General features: G+C 35.1%; 1 pseudogene; it reads left to right on the top strand.

Annotated features, from left to right (window-relative positions):
- The window catches only part of LOC117084958, a 119,782-nt pseudogene continuing 101,892 nt past the window's right edge, over positions 1-17,890 (top strand).

Below are 17,890 nucleotides of genomic sequence, written 5' to 3'. Positions count from 1 at the left end.
ATGGATAAGGTTAAGGAGGCAGAAAAATTCGAGGACAAAATGTGTAATGAGCAGAAAGTAGATGACTGGGCCAAAGTGTGGGCCTTGAGAAAGAATTTGGTATGCAGTGATGCTACAAGAGTAATTGGAAACAAAATCAGAGATCCCAAATTGCCCACTGACTAATTTCATTCTGATAGCAATGCAGAGTTGTTGAAGTGTCTTGACATGTTCCAGTTTTAGAAAGACGATTTAAGGAGTGAAGAAATGTTATTTTGCGCATCTAAACTGAGACGTGAGCCTTTCAGTGGCAGAGATCATCTCGTTCCTATTTGAATTTTCAGGACCTCACATTGCGTGTATTCAGTAGGTGCTCAATAAATGCTTATTCTTTAACCAGAAGATGGTTAGATGGATGGGTGAGTGGATGTATGAATGGATGGAAGGATGAATAAACAGATGAATCATCAAACCCCTAGGATAAGTGAGCTCTGAGTGAAATAATTTATCTGAGCAAACAAATACCTAGGAATCCTGTAAAATAGGCGATGGAACCCACACCATGCCCTGCAGAAGCTAACAGAGAAAAAAAGTCTTCTTTATCCCCTCTAGTGAGGTCTGCATCTTGGTTCTTGATAACTCTTTTAAGTGTGTCTCCCAAAAATATGCTGTGTGAACTGTCCATTGAGATGTTGTTTCCTTCAAGATTATCTTCAAAATCTTGAACTTTAGTAGCTATGAGTTCCTATTTTCCCTGACAAATAAGACAAAAGGCTTCCCTTCCTAAGATCATATACTAAACTTTGGGTACAGAAATGAAAAAACATTAAATTTTATAGGGCAACCATGTATTCTTTTCCCTAGAAATAAACATCCCTTCTCACACCTAAAATAAAACTCTTAGAACTGACTCCTTAATTAGAAAGAATAAGTTGTTTCCTTGATTAATTGCACATTGCAGAAAAAAAGACTATGTAGGAGGTAATAATTTATGGTAGCAATTTGAGGTGGTTTTGTCTTAAACTTTCCATGGTTTCATACTGTAGATTTTGGAAAACATAGTACTTTGTCAAAAAGGGAAGGGAGTGGAGGAAGTAAAATAAATATTTAAGCCCAGAGAGATCATTCCAACAAATGTTCATTCTTAGATCATCTGTTCTTCATTTCATGATATATGTTATAAACAACAGCCTCACTCCAGCTTTTGCATTGCTGAATACTGTAAAATTCAACAAATATGTTAGTGAACATATATATGTATTTGTTGTAGTTTGCATTCACAGATAACACTACTAATGGAGTTGTTTGCCATGTATATGGGTAAGGTTAAAAATCTGAGAGAGTTAAACAGTTTTTCCACATGGGCAGATGCATGGGAGGACTGTCTTATTTTTGTAGTTCTAGAGACCATTTTAGAACAAGTCATTTCTTATGACTCTCTTTGCTCAATGGGTTATCAATGCCTTTGCTTTAAAAGAGCTACATGAATTTACTCATTGCCAAGTGGGTCTTTTGGCTGCTGCTATACCAGAATATCTTAACAATATAGCAAGGCTGTAAATTGTATTTCAAGATGATAAGTTAACATTTCTTCTTCTGGAAACTGCAGTCATCTCCTGTTTCCTGTGTGTTTTTCCACAAAGCTGTTAGTTTTTCTATCTTTTGGAAGGGCAAGAACATAGCATTAGGCAGGGTTAGCAAATACTGGTCCATAGTTAAGTTTTACAATTTACAGAAAGTTAAACAAGTAACCAGAAATACAAACACACAATACTGTAAGTTTATCTAAAAGCCAAATTTATTCCATTTAAGTGACTGAACTTCTTTTCATTGTGTTAAGATCATAACATCTACCCTCTTAACAATTTTTTAGTGTATAATATAGTCTTGTTAACTATAGGCACAATTTTGTACAGGCAACTTATTCATTCTCCATGGCTAAAACTTAAAGCATGCTGAATTGCTACTCCCCATTTCTCCCGATCCCCATTCTCTGACAACCACCATTCTACTCTCTGCTTCTATGCATTCAAATTTTTTAGATTCCACATCTAAAGTGAGATCATGCAGTATTTGTCTTTGTGAGCCTGGCTTATTTCATTTAGCATAATGTCCTCCAGGTCCCTTCATGTTGCCACAAAGGACAGGACTTCCTTTTTGTACGTTTGAATAATATTCTATTGTATGTATATATCACATTTTCTTTATCAATGGACACTTAGGTTGTATGTACATCTTGGCTATTGTAAATAATACTGCAATGAACATAGGAGAATAAATATATCTTCAAGATCTTGTTTTCAGTTCCTTTGATAAATAACCAGAAATGGGATTCCTGAAACATATTTTTATTTTTAATTTTTTGAGGAGCCTCATACTGTTTTCCATAGCAGTGGCAACACTTTACACTGTAATCAACAATGTACAAGAGTTCTAATTTCTCCACATCCTCACCAACACTTGTTTTGTTTTATATTAGCTATTCTAAAAGATGTGAAGTGATATTTTGTTTTGGTTATGATTTGCATTTCCTTGATAACTAATGATGTTGAGCATCTTTTCATACACCTATTTGCCATTTGTCTGTCTTCTTTGAAGAAACATCTATTCGATTCTTTTGCTCATTTTGTAATTGGGTTATTTGTTTTCTTGCTATTACCTTATAGGAATTCCTTACATACTTTAGATATTTACCCCTTATCAGATATATGCTTTGCTCTTACTTTCTCCCATTCTGTGGGTTGCCTTTTCACTCTGTTGATAGTTTCCTTTGCTGTGCAGAAGCATTTTAGTTTGATATACTCATATTTGTCTATTTTTGTTTTTTGTTGCCAACGCTTTTAGTGTCATATGCAATAAATCATTTCCAAGAATCATGTCATAAAGCTTTTCTCCTATTTTTTCTTCTACAGGCTTTACAGTTTGAAGTCTTATATTATGTATTTATACACTTGTAGGTGATTTTTGTGAATGATGTAGGATAAGCATCCAATTTCATTTATCTGCATGCAAATATCCAGTTTACCTAAGACCATTTGTTAAAGAGACTCTCCTTTACACATTGTGTATTCTCAGTAAATTTGTCTAAGATCAGTTGACTGTAACTCAAAGGATTATTTCTAGGCTTCCTATTTTGTTCCATTGTCAATATGTTTGTTTTTACACTAGCAACTACAATGAACTACTCTAGTTTTGTACTGTATTTTGAAATAAAGGAGTGTGATGCTCTAAGTTTTTTTTCTTTTTCTCAAGAATGTTTAGTTCTTTGGGGTCCTTCATGGTTGCATGGAAGTTTTAGAATTGTTTTTCTGTTGCTGTGAAAAAAAAATGACATTGGGATTTTGATAGGGAATGCAGTGAATCTGTAGATCACTCTCAGTAGTAGGAACATTTTAACAACATTAAGTCTTCCAATCCATGAACACAATATGTCTTTCCATTTATTTGTATCTTCTTTCTTTCCTCAGTGTTTTATAGTTTTCAGTGTACAAATCTTTCAGATACTTAAGTTTATTCCTAAATATTTTGTTATTTTCAATGCTATTGTAAATGAGATTTTCCCCCCTTTTCTTTTTGAAGAGTTTGTTGTTAATGTATATAAACACAGCTGAATTTTGTATGATGATTTTGTACCCTGCAATGTTACTGAATTGGTTTATTCATTCTAATAGTGTGTGTGTGTGTGTGTGTGTGTGTGTGTGTGTGTGTGTGAAGTCTTTAGGGCTTTCTACATATAAGATTATGTCATCCACAAATTGGGATAATTTTACTTCTTCTTCATCCAATTTGGATATCTATTTCTTTTTCTTGCCTAATTGCTCCAGCTAGGACTTCCAGTACTGGTATGGTTTCAATATGATTTGTCCCCACCAAAATTCATGTTGAGGCTTGCTTCCCAATGTGGTGTTGTTGGAAGGTGGTAATTTTAAGAGGTTCTTAGATTATTAAGAAAATTTAATGCCTTTCTTGCAGGAATGAGTTCTCACTCTCACAGGAAAGGATTCATTACCATGAGATAGGGTTATTATAAAGCAAGGATGCCTCTCATGTTTGGTCTCTTTGCATGAGCACACATCTTCTTCCACTTTCCACCACGAGTTGATGAAGTATAAGTTACCTCACCAGATGCAGCTGCCTGATCTTGAACTTCCCAGCTTCCTGAACCATGAGCCAACTAAATTTTTTATAATAAATTACACAGTCTCACGTATTCTGTTACAGCATTAGAAAAATGGACTAAGACAAGTACTATGTTGAATAGAAGTGGTGAGAGTGGACTCGTGTCTGTTCCTGATATTAGAGGAAAAGTTTTCAGTTTGTTACCACTGAGTATGATGTTAGCTGTGGAGTTCTTACATATGGCCTTTATTATGTTGAGGTAATTTCTTTCTATTTCTAGTTGAATAACAGTTTTTGTAATAAAAATGTGTTTAATTTTGTCAAATACTTTTTCTGCAACTGTTGAGATGATCATGTGATTTTTATTCTTCATTCTGTTAGTGTGGTATGTCATGTTCATTTATGTTTACACATTGAGCCATCCTGGCATTCCAGGATTAAATCCCATGTGGTCATGGTGTATAATCCTTTTAATGTGCTGTTGAGTTCTGTTTGCTGGTTTTTATAGGGATTTTACATCTATGTTCATCAGGCATATTGGCCTATCATTTTTTTCTCTTGTAGTGTCTTTGTTTGGCTTTGGCATCAGAGTATTTCTGGCATCTTAGAATGAGTTTGGAAGTATTTCCTATTCTTCAACTTCTTAAAAGTGTTTTAGAAAGATTGGTATCATTTTTTCCTTAAATGTTTTGTAGAATTTATTAGTGAAACCATCAGGCTCTGGAATTTTTTATTGTTGTTGGGAGGGCTTAGATTACTGACTCAATCTCCTTACTAGTTATCAATCACTACATATTTTCTATTCCTGATTTGATCATGTGGTACATGTTTCCAGGAATTTATCCATTTCTTCTGAGCCATACAGTTTGTTGGCATGTAATTGTACATAGTCGTTTACTATGATCTTTTTTCACATTTCTGAAGCATTAGTAATGTCTCCTCTTTCATTTCAGATTTTATTTTGAGTCTTCTCTCTTTATCTCCATCTAACTAAAATTTTACCAATTTTGTGTATCCCTTGAAAAACCAACTTTTAATATCATTGACTTTGAAATTGTTTTTCCATTATTTGTTTCATTTACGTCTGCTCTAATCCTTATTGTTTCCTTCCTTCTGCTATTACTTAGTTTGTTCTTCTATTTCTGGTTTATTGAGGTGTAAAATTGTTAGTTTGAGTTCTTCCTTCATTTTTAATGAAATCACTTACTACAATAAACTTCCCTCTTAGGACTGCTTTTGTTATATTCCATAGATTATAATATGTTTATTTTCATTTTCATTTCTCTCAAGATATTTTCTGGTTTAACTTTTGATTTTTTCAAACCCATTGGTTGTTCAGGAATGTGCTGTTTAATTTCCACATGTTTGTGAATTTTCCAGTTTTTCTTTGCCATTGACTTCTAGTTTAATTTCATTATAGTCAGAGGAGACACATGGTACAACTTCAGTCCTCTTAAATTTGTATTGTGACCTAACATGTGATCTATCATGAAAAATGTTTTATGTGCACTTGAGAATAATATATATCCTGCTGCTGTTGAGTGGGATGTTTTGTATATATTTGTTGGATCCATTTGGCCTATATTATTGTCCACTGTTTCCTCATTGATTTTCTGTCTAGATATTCTAGACATTATTGAAAATGGGTATTGAAATCTCCTACTCTTATTGAATTGCTATTTCTCCCTTCTGTTTAATCAATGTTTGCTATATATTTATATATGCTTATATACATAAGCAAACATTGATTAAGCAGAAGGGAGAAATAGCAATTCAATAAAAGTAGATTATAAATACATAGTGGGTATTGAAATCTCCTACTATTATTTATAGATCTATAGATATATACCTAGATATCTATATAGATATGCTCTGATGATAGGAGTATATTGATTTATAATTGTTATATCTTTCTTGGTAGTTAATCCTTTTATAATTACATAATGTCTTTCATTATCTCTCGTGACATTTTTTACTTAAACTCTATTTTGTTTGACATGTATAGCTACTCAGACCTCAACTCTCTTTTGGTTACCATTTGCATGAAATACCTTACCATACCATCTCTTCACTTTCAACCTATGAGTATCTTTAACTTTACAGTGAATTTCTTGTAGACAGCATGTTCTTGGATCTTTTTTTTTAAAACCCATTCAGCTACTTTGTATTTTGTCTTTTTGTTTTCTGTTTTTTGGTTTTTTTCTGTGTTTCTTTTCTTTCTTTTTTTTTTTTTTTTTTTGTATGTTTGTTTGTTTGTTTTTTGAGACAAAGTCTCGCCCTGTCACCCAGGCTGGAATATAATGGCGCGATTTCAGCTCACTGCAACCTCTGCCTCCCAGGTTCAAATGATTCTCCTGCCTCAGCCTCCCAAGTAGCTGGGATTACAGGTGCCTGCCACCATGCCCAGATAATTTTTGTATTTTTAGTAGAGATGAGGTTTCACCATGTTGGCCAGGCTGGTCTCAAACTCCTGACCCTGTGATCCACCCAACTTGGCCTCCCAAGCTACTTTGTATTTTGATTGAGAAATTTAATCCATTTACATTTAAAGTAATTATTCATAGGGAAGGATTTACTGTTGCCATTTTGTTCATTTTTTTCTGTCGTGTAGTTCTTTTATCTCATTTCCTCTCTTGCTTTATTCCTTTGGGCTTCCTTGATTTTTAAAATTGATATGCTTTAATTCCTTTCTTTTTTTCTTTTATCTATCTCCTATAGGTATATTGTTAAGGTTACCATAGGGTTTCTATAAATCATCTTATAGTTAATAACAGTCTACTTTAAGCCAATAACAACGTCACTTCCATAGCATACAGAGACTCTACATTTTTTCTTCTCACACATCTTTACTTTATGTTATTGATTTTACAATTTACATCTTTTTATAATATGTATTAACATTTTTATAGTTACAGTTTTAAAAATACATTTGTCTTTTAACTTTTAAACTAGAATTTAAAATGGCCTATCCACTACTATTAGAGTATTATAGTTTTCTGTATTTCCATATATTTACCTTTACCAGTAAGTTTTATACTTTCGTAAGCTTTTGTATGGCTGTTCAGCATCCTTTCATTTCAACCTGAAAAACTCCCTTGAGCATTTCTTGTAAGGAATGTGTAGTGGCAGTGAACTTCCTCAGCTTTTGTTTTTTTTGAAAAGTCTTTATCTCTCCTTTGTTTTTGAAGAACAGTTTTGCTGGAAATGCTATTATAGGTTGACTTTTTTCTTTTGCTTAATTTCAGCACATTGATCCCACTCACTTCTGGACTGTGGGATGTTTGCTGCAAAATCCATTAGTTCTATTAAGAGATTTTCTTGTACATGAGGAGTCCCTTTCCTCTTGCTGCTCTTAAAATTTACTCCTTGTCTTTGACATTTGACAATTTGCTTATAATGTGCCTCCATGTTGATTACTTTGGATTCTTCTTATTCAGGATTCACTCGGCTGTCCAAATGTGCAGGCTCACTTCCTTCCCCAGATTTGGGACATTTTCAGACATTGTTTTTGAATAAGTCTTCTGCTCACCTCTCTCCCCCTCTTTCTCTCTCTCTCAACTTGCCTGGTCTGCTTAACATTGTTCTATAAGTCCCTTAAATTTTCTTCACTCTTTTTAAATTCTCCTCTGAGCAGATAATTTTCTATGTCTCGTCTTCAAGTTCATTAATTCTTTCTTATGCTTTATCTAGTTGGCTGTTGAACTGCTCCACTAAATTTTGTTATTCAGTTATTATATCCTTCAGCTCCAAAATTTCTGTTTAGCACTTCTTGGTATTTCATATCTTTTTGGTGAAATTCTAACTTTGGTCATGCATTGTTCTCCTGACTACATTAGCTGTTTTTTTAAAATACATATTTGTGTTCTTTCTCAGGTTAAAGATGCTTTTTGTACTCTCAGTTGTTACCATAAAAATGGGTTAAATTTTATCAAATGGTTTTTCACCATCTATTGAGATAATCATGTGGAATTGTCTTTCTCTTATTTTGTTAATGTGATAAATTAGGTTAATATTTTTAATTCATTGATTATTGAATGTTAAGCCAACCTTGTATTTTTTTTGGATGGACCTCACTTAGTCATGAGCTATTATAGTTTCCACATATTAATAGATTCAATTTGTTAATCTTACATTTAAGAATTTGCATCTGTTTTCATAAGAGACATAAGCCTATAACTTTCCCTTCTTTTGATATTCTTTCCAGGCTTTCATGTTAGGATTATGTTGGTCTCATAAAACAAGAAGTATTACCTCTTTATCTGGTCTCTGAAAAAGTTTTTTTTAAGACTGATATATTTTCTTCTTTAAAAGTTTTGGAGAATTCATCAGTGAGGTCATCTCTTCCTGAAGTCTTTATGGGAAAGTTTTTACTTGAGGATTTAATTTCTTTAATATATATAAATTATTTAGATTTTTCAATTATTTCTTGTGTCAGTTTTAGTAAGTGTATTTTTCAAGATTTTAAAAAGCTCATCTTAGGTGTTAAGTTTATTGCCATAGAGTTGTGCAAAATATGATTCGTTATACTTCTAATTTCTTTAGGGAGTATGGCAATAAAACCTTTTCTTCCCTAATACTAACTATTGGTTTCTTTCTTTTATTTTTGATAATCTTTCCAGTTATTAATAAAATTTTATTGAAATGTTCAAGGATGTAATTCGTATTAGGGTTTTCAAAAGAAACAGAACCAATAGAGGATGTACATAAAAAGATATTTACTATAAGAAATTGCTCATAAAATTATATAGGCTGAGTAATCCCAAGATCTTCAGTCAGCAAGCTGAAGACCCAGAAGAGCTGCTGGTATAGTTTCTGTCTAAGTCTGAAGGCTTGACAAGCAGAAGATCTAATGATGTAAGTTCCAGTCTGACTCCAAGTCCAAATCTGAAGGCAAAAGACTGACGTCACAGCTCAAAGGCAGTCAGAGAGAGAATGAAGCTCCCTTACACAGCATTTTTATTCTATCTGGGCCTTCAAAAAATTGGATAAGGCCAACCCACACTAGGGAGGGCAATCTGTGTTAATCAGTCTACCAATTCAAATGTTAACCTCATAAAGAAACACCCTAACAGACACACTCAGAAAAATGGTTAACCAAATAATGGGTACCTCATGATCCATTGAAGTTAACACAAAAAATTAATGATTACACAATTTTTGGTTTTGTAAATATTCTTACCTGCATGTTTGTTTTCTACTTTATTTTTGCTTTTATATTTATATATACTTCTTTTGGCCTTCTTGGTATTTAATTTGCAGTTCTTTTCTATTCTCTTGAGATATAAGCTTTGATGGTAGATTCTCAACCTTTTTTTTCTAATATATACATTTAAAGCTAATAGTATACTCTAAGCACTGTTTTACCTATGTCTTACAAGTTTTGATATGTCCTATTTTCATGACCGGTCAGTTCAAAATACGTTATAATTTCAATTGGTCTTTCCTATTTGGTGCAATGAGTTATCTTGAAAAGTACTGATTAACCATTTGAAATTTGAGATTTCCAAATATTTTGATTATTTTTCTATGTTTCTGCTATTTATTTCTGGCTTACTTCCAATCTAGTAGGAGAACATACATTGTATGCTTTCAATCATTTGACATTTCTTAAGACTTTTTCATGACTCAGAATGTGCTCTTTTTGTTCAATGTTCCATTACCATGTGGAAAGTATATATTCTTTCTTATATCAAGTAGGTCAAATTGGTTAATGATGTTAGGTGCTTTATAAAGAAAAGAGGTTTATTTGGCTCACAATTCTTCAGGCTGTACAAGAAGTATGGTATTAGCAACTGCTTCTGATGAGGGCCTCAAGCTACTTCCACTCATGGCAGAAGGTGAAGGGGAGCTGGTATGTGCAGAGATCACATGCTGAGAGAGGAAACAAAAGAGGAAGGAGAGGAAGGTGCTAGGCTCTTTTTTAACAACCAGCTATCATGGGAACTACTAGAGCAAGAACTCACTCATTAGCCATTCATGAAGGATTCACCCCCATGACTCAAACACCTTCCATCAAGCCTCATCTACACCATTGGGGATCGAAATTCAACATGAGGTTTAGGGGGAAATATCCACATTATAATAATATGTTAAAAGTTTTATAATTTCTTGGACATCTTCAAATACTTTTCTTTCTCCTTAACAAGTCAATGACATCTAGTTTGAATAGAAGACTCCTGAATTATGACTCTATTTCTTTCTGTAATTTATAGATATTATTCCAGTCTTCTGCATTCTAGTGTTGCAAGTAAGTGGCTTATGATATTCCAATTCATTTTCTTGGGCAGAAAACATTCTTTTTGAATAATATTCTTATTTTGTTTGAAAATTTATAACATATGTTTATACTTAGAGTTCACTATTTTTATAAGTACTTTCAATACTGCTTGACTACTGCATTCAATCTTTCTTCACTTAGGAAAAAAATCTTGTTAAATAGTTGCTTGTTTCGCTCTGTCACATACCCTTCCGAAATGCCAATTTTTTGTTTAGACGTTCTGAAGATACTCTCTTCTGTCCTTTCCCTCATGATTTCCAAATCTTCATATTTTTGCTCTGTGCTTTTAAATCTTTTATCCAATTAACCTTCCAACCCATTAATTGGCCTCTGAACAGTGGCCATCTTTTTCCCGGTATAATTTATTCATTTGCAGATGCTCTTTATCTAAGTGAGGAAGTTACCTTCTGTTTGCTGAATATATTATTATAAGTGAGTACTAAACTTTGTTAATTTTTTTCATCTATTGATATGATTGTGTGGGTTTTCTCTTTTAGTCTTTTAATATTGGAAAATACATTCATCTTTGACCATTAAAGCAATCTGCATTCCTGAGAATAAGCACATTAAATAGTAATATAGCATCCTTTTCCTTGCTTGCTGGATTTATTTACAAATGTATTTTAAAGGTTTTTGCATCTATGTTCAGAGAGATATTGGTCTGTAGTTTTCTTTTGCTACAATTTCTGATCTACTTTTGGTATCAGGATAATGCTGGCCTCTTAAAATAAGTTGGGAAGTATTTCCTTTTCTATTTTATGAAAGAGTTCATACAGCATTGGAATTATTTCCTCCTGAAGTGTTTGATCAAATTAGCCAGTGAAACTACATCTACTTGGATTGGGAGTGGGGGTTAATTCAATTATCAGATTAATGCAATTTTCTGAATAGAATAAGGATATAAAAATATCCAGGTTTCCATTTTGTTGACTAATGGTGGCCTAAAGTTTATTACAATATCCCTTATTATCCTTTTAATGTCTGTAGAGTCTGTGGTAATTTCCTATCTTTCATTTCTGACATTGGTTATTTGCATCTTTTCTCTTTCCTACACCATCGGTCTAGCTAGTGTTTATCAATTTTGCTGATCTTCTCAAAGACCTAGTTATTGATTTCTTTTATTTTCTGTTCTGTTCATTTTTTCCAACCTCTTCTCTCTCTCTGCTATAGTTTGAAATGCTTCTATTGCCATATCTTCCAGATCACTGAGATTTTTATACAGAATTTACTCTATTAATTCCATGCAGTCAATTTTTCATTTTAAACATTGTATTTTTCACTTCTAGAAACACTATTTGTCATTTTTATATCTTCTATTTCTCTCCTCATTATATTAATAGCTCCCTTTACATTCTATAGCTGTTTCTTTGACGGATAGTCCCATTATCTCTAGCATTTATCAGTCTGTTTCTATTGGCTGATTTTTCTCCTTATAATGAGTACATTTTCCTGCCTTGTCATATCTAGTAATTTTATTGGATTCTGAATATTGTGGAACTTACACCATTAAATACTGGATTATGTTTTCTTCCTTTGAAGAGTGGTGAACTTTGTTGGGAAATTCACTTAAATTAAGTGCATACTTGATCCTTCAGAGGATTGTTTTTAAACCTTCTTAGGATGAATTTAGAATAGTTTTTATTCTGGAGCTAGATTTGTACTAATACTAAGGCAAGACTCTCCTAGTATTTCCACTAAATTATCTGGGTTTTTAACAAGCACACTCTGGTCTGACTAGTCAGAACTCAAATGTCTTCCAAATCTATATATCTATGTAAGCTTTCAGAATTGTCATGGAGTTTTACCTCAAAAATGCAACAGATTCAAAGAAACTCCTCTGAAAATGTCTGGAGCTCTTTTCTGCATAGTTCTTTCTCCTCTGGAACTTGGGCCCAAATGTTTAGCTGCCTCGAACTCCCCAAATTCTGATTTTTGTGTCCTCAATTCATTGAAATTATTATGTTCTGCTTGGAAGACCATACATGCGCTATGATCTGGAAAATGCCTGCAGGCAACAAATCAATTGTATTAATAGATTGTAGGGCTCACCTCTTTTGTGTGCCTTCTCCTGGGATCACTATAACCTTCACCGCCTGTTGCCCACTGTCATAAAGCTGTTTTTCCATATACTTGTTCAATTTTCTGTTTTATTTACTGTGGGAGGGTTAAGTTAGGCCCAGTAACTACATTATTGCTGGCAGTATAAAGTCTATCCATTGATTTATTTAGCAATGAATTTATGTTTTTGGCTCACGTACTGCAGTCAGGTCACATTTTATTATGTGGCTCTATTTTAATTTCTTCAGGTATGATTACTGTTTTTCTGTTTATGTTGTCATCTGTCTATTTCGGTAGTTCTAATTCAATTTTAATTTCTTCAGGTGTGATTATTGTTTTCCTGTTTATGTTATCTGCCTATTTCAGTAGTTGTAATTCACTGGGCATGTGGTCTATTTATCACATAACTTTTCTCAGGCTTTTGGACCCTCTAAGATGACGATGATGATGATGACAATGATGATGATTTTGGATGCTTTGTGTTTTTGTTTTTGACTGCTTGCTGGGACTCATGGATGTTGGATTTCTTTAAGAGGCAGCATTCCCTAAAATGGCTAAGAGCTCAGCAGTGTCCCTCCTGGTCCTCTGATGGATGATCGACTTTGAGGAAGCCTCCCTTTTCCTCATAGACTCCCAAGCTCAGGGCTAGAATGACTTAATTACTTTTTTTCCTTTGGAAGTCAGGAAGACCAGTAATATTCATGACAGTCAATGTTACCTATAACCCTCATCCATAATGTTTACAGATCAAGATGCTTTCTATAATTGTTCACTTTATAATCCTTATGTCCATGCTTCCATGCAGATCTCCAAGTGTTTCTTGAACTCATGGGGGAAACCCCCTCACTAGTATTCTCTGCTGGTGCTTCTACACAACTGAAGACCTCACTGAACCTGGGAGCCTAGAGACAGACCTCAGTAGAGGCCTAAGAAGATACAGCTAAATCAAAATTGGACAAGGAAGAAAGATGACAATGTGTCTATTGCCATCAGGCAATGTTAATTTTAACTTTTAAGATGTTTCTTGTAGGCCTTCCCCCACATGTCACTCCCATAGTACCGTTCTCTAGGAGATAAAAGCTATGTTTATAAAATAATCTATGTTGTTGGTTACTAATTTATTCTTCCAATGAAAGTTGTTTGCACTTCAATCACAACCTTTTATAAACACTAACTTAATCTAAAGTCATGTATCTGTTTGTAGGACTTTTAAATGTCATGACAAGCTAGGGAGGAAGACATTTTCTATGTGAATCCCATTATAATCATCCTAGAAATGGAATTGCTGCAACATAGGATGTGAACACATTCAGCTTTCTTAGATATTACTAGGAATTTTACCAATAGCAGTGCATAAAACTGTTGTTACTCCTCACCCTCTGCAATGCTTGAAGGTATAAGATATTTAAAGTTCCAGAAGTCTGATAGGTATAAAATATTGAATTATTGTGACATTAATTTTTATTATTTGCCATTTGGATAACTTATTTTGTGAACTGACTATTCATATTATTTATTTCACACTAGTTTTTTTTTTTTGAGACAGTCTCACTCTGTCCCTAGGCTGGAGTGCAGTGGTGCAATCTCGGCTCACTGCAACCTCCCCCTCCCAGGTTCAAGTGATTCTCCTGCCTCAGCCTCCCAAGAAGCTGTGACTACAGGTGCCCGCCACCATGCCCAGCTAATTTTTGTATTTTTAGTAGAAATGGGGTTTCATCATGTTAGCCAGGATGGTCTCGATCTCTTGACCGCGTGATCTGCCCACCTTGGCCTCCCAAAGTGCTGGGATTACAGGCATAAGCCACCACGCCTGGTGTATTTCACACTAGATTTTATCTTTACTTACTGATAGGTGGCCTTTGAATAGTCTAGGAATGAATCTTGTGCTGAAAGATTGTAAATACTTTCTTCCAAATCTGTGACTTGCCTTTCAGATTACAGTTTTAATGTTAGAATTGTCAAATTTATCAGTATTTCTGTTAGAGGTGGTACCTTTAGTTCTTGTATTCTTATTTAAAAAGTCTTTTTCTACTCTGAAATTATCCTATGTGTTCTTGTAAAACATTTTTAGTATTGTTCTCCATATTTAAGATATTTCCATCTGGAATTTATTTTTGTATGGTGTGAGATATGGATATAACCTAGAAATATAATTATGTTTTCCTTAATGCAAGCCAAATTTTATTTGGTTATTTATTTTATAAGCCCTGTTTATTACACCTTTTCCTCACTGATTCCCCACTGGCCAGTAAGGTCACTACTGTTTTACACCAAATTCCCCAATATGAGTCTATTTCTTGCCTCTCTCATCTATTTGTCTATCTCTGAATCAAGCCCAGGGATCAATGTTTTGTTGTTATGGGGAACTGGAATTTTTGAGAAGCTCACTGGTTACTGTCCTCTAACTTACTGGCAGAAGATTGTTGGAAATACCTAACCATCAGAGGCAAGGTAGATGTAATTAATATCATGGCATCAAGACCAGAGAGGTACTTAGGTGCTTGACATAAATCATAATGTCTATACAGTTGAGATATAAGAACAGCTAAGTTCTAAATTGTTTGGTGCAATAAAAGAAGAAATTAAGACCCAGTGAGCAGAAAACTGATGTCAGGTACCATAATGGAAAATCACCATATTCATCCAGCTTCTAGATCTACATTTGTCAACACTGTATGAATGGGAGATAAGATCTCTTTGAAGAATTACCCTGCAATGCAACCAGAGGAATATACAATAATTATGTTTCTTGTTTGCTCCAAAGAAACTCTAAGCTATTTTGCCAGGGTAAAGGCCACAGAGGAACAAGTAATACCTAGACTTTCCAAGGCAATGCAAAATACAATCTTAGTCCTCTAATTTTAAAGAGGGCTTATAGAGGCCAAGTAATCAATGCAGTCATAGCCCAGGATAATCTGATAGTGGGTTCATAGGTCCTTGAACTCACTCTGGTTCTTTCCTCAGGTTATAAATGTGTAATTGATGCAGATATATATATATATATATATCTCAGGTCACATTGGCTGGAATGGGAGATATATTAGGAAGTTCCTGAAATCTGTGTCTCCTGGCCAAGGTAAATAATCCAAAGTAGGTAAATCAGAAGAAATACCATATCACCATATCTCACAAAGAATTGCAGGGATGTCTACTACCAACAAAGAATTGAAGGATGTAGTGGTGATGCATCATTTCTCTGTCAATTCATCTAGGCCTTCACAAATATCAGATGAACAATGGCAGATGAGGGTACTATAAACATAACGGTAGCTCCAATCACAGTAACTCTATGAAATATAATCCTTTTACTGGAGCAGATCAATGCAGGTTCTGGAATTTAATAAGCATTTATTAATTTAACAAAATTTTATTCTCCATTCTCTGAGTATGGAGAATCAGAAATAGTACTTTTTCTGAGCAATAAAGCAATTTACCTTCACTGTCCTGCCTTATAGCTATTTGACTCTCCTCCCCTCTATTATGTAACTTAATTTGGCACTAGATGATAGAAAACTCTGCGCACATGTATATTTATATGTATATGTGTATGGTTTTTTGCTTTGAAATTGCGAAAGGTAAAGTGTTTGAAAATGATGATTTTCCACTTCATTTCCTAAGTTTTCATGTTTTTATTCACCGGTAGACTAATTGTATCTCAAGCTTTGTAATAAACTGGTCAAATCTTTCATTTTTTTCTCATTCAGCAACATTAAACACATAGAGCTCAGAAGTGAATTTTCCTTTGACACGCAATAATCTTCAGACATTTTGAATGCAACAAAAACTTTTCCGTGTTTCCATTTCATAAGGTAAGGGTATTGGGTAAGGGTATTGTAAAACTCCCCAGCCATTTGAAGCTCTCCTGCACAATGAAATACATGAAATGCTGTAGTTTTAGAGATTGCTGGTTGATTTCAACATACAATTGAAATGATCATAACTGTCTTATTCAAACTTTGATATTTCTGCTACTACATTTTACATTTTTTTTCAAATCTTCATGCTGAAAAATAATGAAAATCTTTTCACAAACACTCTTAAACTTCTCTATGTATAATTTAATAATAAAAATCTGCTTGGTCCTGCAGAAATCAGACCTCCTTTAAATCTCCTAATATACCATTTTAATTTCCTGCATGGATTTTGTTAACCTGTCAGGAGTTGTAAAACAGATAACAGAGAACTTTTGAGCATTAATAATCTATTTTTGCAGATGTGCTCCTCTCTACCTCATTAGTAGACCTGATGCCAAACTACTTTCTATGGACTGGCTGAAAAATCTCACCTCGAAGAATTAGACACCAATACTAACACTGTCTTAGAAAAAAAAATGTGCATATGGTCTCCCAAAGATACTCATCTGGTTATTTCCCATTTTCACATTTACAAATACTAATTGATCTACCTAGGTGACACCATCAGATCAGAGAAAATTCGACTGGTAGATAACGGAAATAAATATTTAAAGACACTGGACCAAGACAAATGAGCTAGATACATAAAGGTCTTGTTTAAGATGATGGCGGGGGCGGAGCAAGATGGCCGAATAGGAACAGCTCCAGTCTTCAACTCCCAGCGCGAGCGACACAGAAGACCGGTGATTTCTGCATTTTCAACTGAGGTACTGGGGTCATCTCTCTAGGGAGTGCCGGACAATCGGTGCTGGTCAGCTGCTGCAGCCTGACCAGCGTGAGCTGAAGCAGGGCGAGGCATCGCCTCACCTGGAAGTGCAAGGGGGAAGGAAATCCCTTTTCCTAGCGAGGGGAACTGAGACACACAACACCTGGAAAATCGGGTAACTCCCACCCCAATACTGCGCTTTAAGGAAACAGGCACACCAGGAGAATATATCCCATACCTGGCGGGAGGGTCCCACGCCCACGGAGCCTCCCTCACTGCTAACACAGCCGTCTGCGGCGATCTATCAGCAAGGCAGCAGCGAGGCTGGGGGAGGGGCGCCCGCCATTGCTGAGGCTTAAGTAGGTAAACAAAGACGCTGGGAAGCTCGAACTGGGTGGAGCTCACAGCAGCTCAAGGAAGCCTGCCTGTTTCTGTAGACTCTACCTCTGCGGACAGCGCACAGCTGCAGTCCATTAGGGGAAAGAGCGGGGCCGTGGCAGACGCGAACGACTCTGTCTGACAGCTTTGGGGAGAGCCGTGGATCTCCTAACGCGGAGGTTGAGATCTGAGAACGGACAGACTGCCTGCTCAGGTGGGTCCCTGACCCCTGAGTAGCCTAGCTGGGAGACATCCCCCACTAGGGGCAGTCTGACACCCCACACCTCACAGGGTGGAGTCACCCCTGAGAGGAAACTTCCAAAGAAAGAATCAGACAGGTACACTCGCTGTTCAGCAATATTCTATCTTCGGCAACCTCTGCTGCTGACACCCAGGCAAACAGGGTCTGGAGTGGACCTCAAGCAATCTCCAACAGACCAACAGACAGTCCTTCTGACT

The sequence above is a fragment of the Trachypithecus francoisi genome, unplaced genomic scaffold, assembly GCF_009764315.1.
Source record: "Trachypithecus francoisi isolate TF-2019V2 unplaced genomic scaffold, Tfra_2.0 Lachesis_group1, whole genome shotgun sequence".
NCBI lineage: Eukaryota > Metazoa > Chordata > Mammalia > Primates > Cercopithecidae > Trachypithecus > Trachypithecus francoisi.
This window is presented reverse-complemented; position numbering and strand designations above follow the sequence as displayed.